The sequence below is a fragment of the Ochlerotatus camptorhynchus genome, unplaced genomic scaffold (genome assembly GCF_037179485.1).
Source record: "Ochlerotatus camptorhynchus isolate MF236.1 unplaced genomic scaffold, CSIRO-AGI_Acam_v1.1 ptg000410l, whole genome shotgun sequence".
Lineage (NCBI taxonomy): Eukaryota > Metazoa > Arthropoda > Insecta > Diptera > Culicidae > Ochlerotatus > Ochlerotatus camptorhynchus.
Genome location: NW_027040896.1, coordinates 120,001 through 126,178, shown reverse-complemented (window position 1 = coordinate 126,178; position 6,178 = coordinate 120,001). Strand labels below are relative to the sequence as shown.

At 36.7% G+C, this 6,178-nt stretch overlaps 1 pseudogene; it reads left to right on the top strand.

Moving 5' to 3' along the window:
- Positions 1-580: 580 nt before the first annotated feature.
- Positions 581-5,710, top strand: LOC135710962 (uncharacterized; annotated as a pseudogene).
- The last annotated feature ends 468 nt before the right edge of the window (positions 5,711-6,178 follow it).

Here is a 6,178-nt window from a genome sequence, read left to right as displayed (position 1 = left end):
TGGTGTGCTATCTTGCTGGTACCCAGCAGCAGCAGCAGCAGCAGCTACACAAAAAATTACTTCCAACGATCGGAATCGGTAAAGTGCTTCACCGTTATAGTTGCTCCTCTAGTGTTACTTTTATATGACAAATGATTAAAAAAATATATAGGGAACAGCAAAGTAATTTTTTAACGTAGGACTACGTCGGTGCTTTCTATATGGGGGTACACATTCAGCGACGATTTGCGTGTTCGGTAATTTTTTACCGGAAAAATTCTGTAAACGCAGAATATTACAGATTTTTCGGTAAGAAAAATTAATTTCTCCAATATTCAGTAAAATTTAAAAGAAGTTTCGGTAATCTGAATATTTAATTACCGAACACTGTAAAAATAAATACAATACGATCTGTAAAATGTGGTAAACGCCGAATTCGGTAAAAAATACCGAACACACTGTAAATGCCAAATCCGTTTACCGAACTTCGGTAAATGCAGACTGTCAAATCGTGGGACGGCTTTTTTTTACACATAACCGCAAGCTGAGAGAAGTGAGACCAGTGTAAAGTGTGTCAAGTGAAAGTTGTGTAATGTTTATCATGAAACAGGTATGGAAACAAATACAAGACCAGGATGAACGCATCACTGAAATTTTCCGTAAGTAAACATTTATTCAATAAGTTCGATTATTTCCAGGAATTACCATCTATAGAGTGTTTTTTCTGCCACGATAAAGTTCTAGGTTATGCGCCTGGATTGCATCGCCACATAAATAACCACCTTCAGAAGGGGCATTTTTCAGTGACAAATATATTTTTTGATTGCACCTATCAAAAATGCAACTGCCGTTATGCCAATTTCTATTCACTAAAGCGCCATATTATAGAAAAACATCCTGCTGGATCCACCAGCATTGCGGCGAAAAAATGCCAGTTTACGGGATTCAGAGAGCGTTTTTCTATACCAGTTGCGCAATGCGATGACTCCTATCCAATATCTGAGGACCGGTGTGAGAAGCCAAATACTTTGGAAGAGATTAAAAACATAATAAATATTAGTGTATGTCGTATGACATGCGATGCGGGACTACCTCAAACCAAAATCTCAGAATTTGTTAAACTATAACCCAGCACATTACTGGTTACTTAGAACAGCACACTCTACAATTTCTTGAATCAAAAGGCATTCACCTGGAGTCTGAAAAAGAGGTAGAACTACGGAATATTTTTCACCTGGATGATTTGTTTAATGAAGTGAGCTCTTTCTCTAAACAATCTAAATTCCTCAACAAGCTAGCCGTAACCACACCAGCTCCTAAGGAAATATTGCTGAGCCGTCGAGAAGACGTTCGCCATGTAAATTCTGTTCCAAAAAAGTACTGGTTAACGAAACTTCTTCTTACATCAGTATTATAGACATATTGAAACTCATTTTCAGAGAGTCTAGTACGAGACAACACTTGAAAGAGCTAAACATAACCAATACTCTTTGTATGACTGAATATAGTTCATTTAGAACTGGTACCACATTCAAAAACAGTAATTTCTATAAAGAAAACCCTGATGCGATCAGATTAAGTATATACCAAGATGATGTGGAGCTGGGTAATGCCCTAAGCTCAAGGGCTGGTATTAATAAAATTTCCAACATTTGCATTAAAATTCAAAACTTGCCTGATCAATACAACAGCTCACCACGAACGGTTTTCCCTGTACTACTTTGCACTACTCTACATGCAAAACAACACGGTTATAGGAAAATCCTAGAACCATTGATCGAGGACTTAAAACTTTTGGAACAGGGCATTATTGTCTACTATAGTAATGAACCGTTTTTACTCAAAGCAGTTGTCACTATGTTCTGTGGAGACACATTAGTCGTGCATGACGTTTTTGGACTATTGGGGTCAAGTGCAAACTATTTCTGCCGTGTATGCCAGGTATCAAGGAAAGAATTTCATGAAGACCCGTTTACTGAGCTTCCAATAAGGGATAAAGCTTGGTACGATACTAATTTAGAAGTAGTACAGAATGGATCTATAACCCCAAAAGATTGTGGACTAAAAGCTTCGGGTTGTATACTGAATGAGCTGATGCATTATCATATCACTGACAATTTTCCCCTTGATGGTATGCATGACCTAGCTGAAGGAGTGATTCCATTGACCATCCAGTTGGTACTGTCCCGCTACTGCAAACAGAAAGACTTGAAAATCAACGTCGAATACATCAACAACCGGATTAACACGTTTACTTATAGCTTCACCGATCGAATAAACAAACCTTCTGCCAATTTCACGAATGATATGATTACAGATCCTACTAAGCACAAGATGAGACAAACCGCAGCTCAAGCCCTTCTGCTTTTAAGAAGCTTTCCTTTCTTATTTGGTCACCTAGTCCCCGAAAATTGCCACTATATGCAGATGATTGGTCACCTCATCAATGTCGTGAGAATCATTTGGTCACCTATTAGTTCATTGTCGGTTTGTTGGACAATCCTTTTTGTGACACATTAACTTACAAATCGGGTCGATTTGTCAAACGTACAGAATGTTTAAGTGAGACATACTTGGATGAAAGCACGGAATTTGTTTTCGTCCCGAACACCGCAACATTGAATGGCATTGAATTTCGAAAAAATTCTGTGATTTATTTAATAAAACACGAAAACTATATGTTTCCCACATATGGAATAGTTCGAGAAATTGTGGTCGTGAACAGCAAAGTAATGTTTTTATTGCGTATGTGCCATACAACATGGTATAATGACTTTTTTTTAGGCATATGAGATTAACCAAGCGGATAAGGATAAACTCATTCAGATGGAAGAATGTTTCACACACACTACATTTTCATTTCGGTCTCCGTATGGCAGTATGCAGAAATATATATCAAGAATATCAATCAAGATTACTAATGGCAAATACCAAACCAAAAGTAATTACAATGTTATATGAAAAACTTGACATGCTCTAATTTTTTGTTTGTATTTAAACAGGGAGAGAAGAAATCGACGATATCGAAACGTTCATGGCACTCAATGAACAAGATTTCAAAAGACTCAGCATGACCACAAAAATGATCAAATTAATAACAAAAATTCAAGAACAACATCGCGCGAATTTTGAACCCGAAGAATGGATCGAAGAAGAAATTGTTTTAAACGCGTCCAGGAACGGTTACTTCATTCCAAAACCTGAACACGTAGACTCGACTAATCCATACATAGAAATTGACTTGAAGCAGGTTTGTATTTAAAGAAAAAGTAGTATGACAAATCTAAAAATGAATTTAATTAATTTTCTGACAGATCGTTAACATCGATATCGTTTTCGCAAAAACCAACGATGGATTGGCTATTATGGAAGTACTGAAAGAAAACTCACGACCAAACGAAATGATCATTAAAAAAAATTACTATGCTCCTATGTGATTGCTTGCGATCACTATTTGGTTGGTAAGTATATATTCAAGCGTTGTTATTCTAGGATTTCTAATGAAAAGAGCAGACACGAAATTATAGAATGAAGAGTTGCTTCGTCTGAGGCAAAAATGTTCATGAACTTTGCTTTTATTTTCGATCGTAGCAAGCAAAATCTGGCCATAAGTTTTTGCAGACGTTCAATTTGTTTTAAAGGCATTCATAAAATTAAACTGTTGTTTAAAAATAAGAGCGGCGATATTATGTTGGAGTGAATTTGATAATCGTGCCGATTCCACGCGGCAAGTGAGGCAAGAGTCACAATAGTCACATAGTGAAGTGACAATAGTCACCTCGTATGACGTAGCTCTTCATTTGATTTGCACGGAAACGTGACGACACACGAGATTAATACTATTGTCAGTTTGATTTCATGGATGTTATAGGAGACATTTGAACATCTGCAAAAATGTATGACCATAATAGCTTTTCTGTAGCTCCAATCGAAAATAAAAGCGAATTTTCAAAAAACATTTTAAACCGATACGACAGCTCCCCATTTTACAACTTCGGGTCTGCTATTTTAATATTATCCTAGGCTGGTTAGATGAACCAATCATAGCTATACGTTTCTACTATGGTATGTTTTAATCATGTCAAGTGGATATAAATAGACAATAATTAAATCAAACTATAATTTGAACGTATAGCCATTACTGGTAGTCAAAAATTATTATCTTGTATGTATATTTATAGTCGTCCAAGCAACTTTTACAAAAATCAGATTTCGACATCCCTTGTGCGAACGTATCCCAACCTGGCCACTAAAAACTGGTGATGTTCCACAGGTAACGTATGAGCTATACTATGTTTGAGATCATGACGAGTAATATCCGGCTATTCATCTAGGCTCTTTGGTTCCATCCTCACGCAATGGGAACTAATCGTCACGCCGGTCGCATCCATTACCACATGGAGTATCTGGCCAGAAAATCGGATGAGCGTGTAGTAAAACGTCGCCGTATCGAAGACCCCTCGCTACCGAGTACTGAAACAAGTGGTACTTTGGATGATCCAGAACATGACAATCTTCAGGAACTGGTATACCTAAAAAAGGAAAAATTAGTTCAAGTTCGTAATTGTTGTGATTCGAGAATTGCAATAAACACTTCGAGATTACTTTTGGTTTTAAGGTTGATTTTATTGAAACTCAATACTTCAGGTTATCTTACGAAGACATGGTACAATATCGATAGTTCATTATTTACATAGTTCATTTCTGCTTCACATTCTCACACTCCCTATCTCCCTATTGCCTATATATGAGATAGCACACATTCAAATACTAAATACTAGCAAGTTTGTATGCAAGAGGCAAAGCTTCTAGCTGACCACTAAAGCTTCTCCATTCAATATTGCATACAATACCATATGCGAATAACAGTTACGGCTCGCATCTCTCATGTTTACACTGACAATTGTCATTTGATGTGTCAGTACCGATCTATCAGTTGAATGGTAAATTGTTATTGTTTACTCCACAAGACGATGGTGATAATGTCACCGCAGTTTGTTTCTCAACAGTAATGTGTTACTTTAATTGCAGATCTTAGAGTTGAAGACAATTGTTCCAACCAACAATCCAAGACGCGTATTGTTGAGTTATGGGCGAAACCGTTCGGCAATCGTCAGCTTTTTCATGAACAAGGTGATTTTTATAAATACGTAATGGAATATCATGTGTTTACTGCATTCAACGGAGAACTGGTAAGACGTATTTTCGGCCGCTTGTCACAAGGAATTTTAAGCTTCTTTTTTCAGATCACAATCGACTTCAGGAAATTGAAACCGAACGCGATTACACTTGCGGATAAATGGATTCCAATTTAAATGAAGATTTTAACCCAGTTCAACGATTTGTTCAAGGAGATCAACAACGGTAACACTGACAGCCACTGAAAAAAAAACATTAGGTTCAAAATTTTAATTTCTGCCTACTAGATTTCATCCGGGCGCTGGCGATTGTAAGGGAGAAAAATCCATCCCGTAAAATTTATCTAATAATGCAAATAATAACCTTTTTATAGGCCGAAGACAACTTTACGTATCAAAATACGGTACTTCCTATTCTGTTCGTAAGAGGGCCATTTTTGGAAGGCTCGGACGATTGCGCAATATGCTGGAAAAATTTGGCGATTCCAATTGGACGTGGAATGAGGGAAGCGTTTGAAATGTTGATCCAATCGTTCTTCGTTTTTGATACTGTACCGGCACCGTCAGACAAACAATACTTCCTATTCTTCTGAGCAATGATTAGCGTTGAAACTTTGTCTACAACAGGAACAAAATTTATGCACGCGTTGCAGTAAACTTGTATTTTGTAGTTGAGTAAATTTTTTAAAACGTATCCCAAAATCATTACAGGGCCGTAATTTTAATGATGAATAAAAACATGAAATGATAATGTAAAAAAGCACTTTAAATATGAACAATCCGGAAAAATTAAGAATTCAAAAACAAAACATTTATATTTTAAGTTTTACGGCACTATTCGGTAAAAAGCACCGAACCGTTCGTTAAAAAAAATACTGAAGCGTTCGTTAAGAATCACCGAACTGTTCGGTAAAAATTACCGAATCGTTCGGTAATTTTGACATTTCATAAAAAAAAATGTTTACGGAACGTTCAGTAGTCATTTCGTTTACCGAACGGATTACCGAACGTTCAGCTGTTGAAAGTTCGGTACACACTAAGATTATTTTACAGATTTCTGT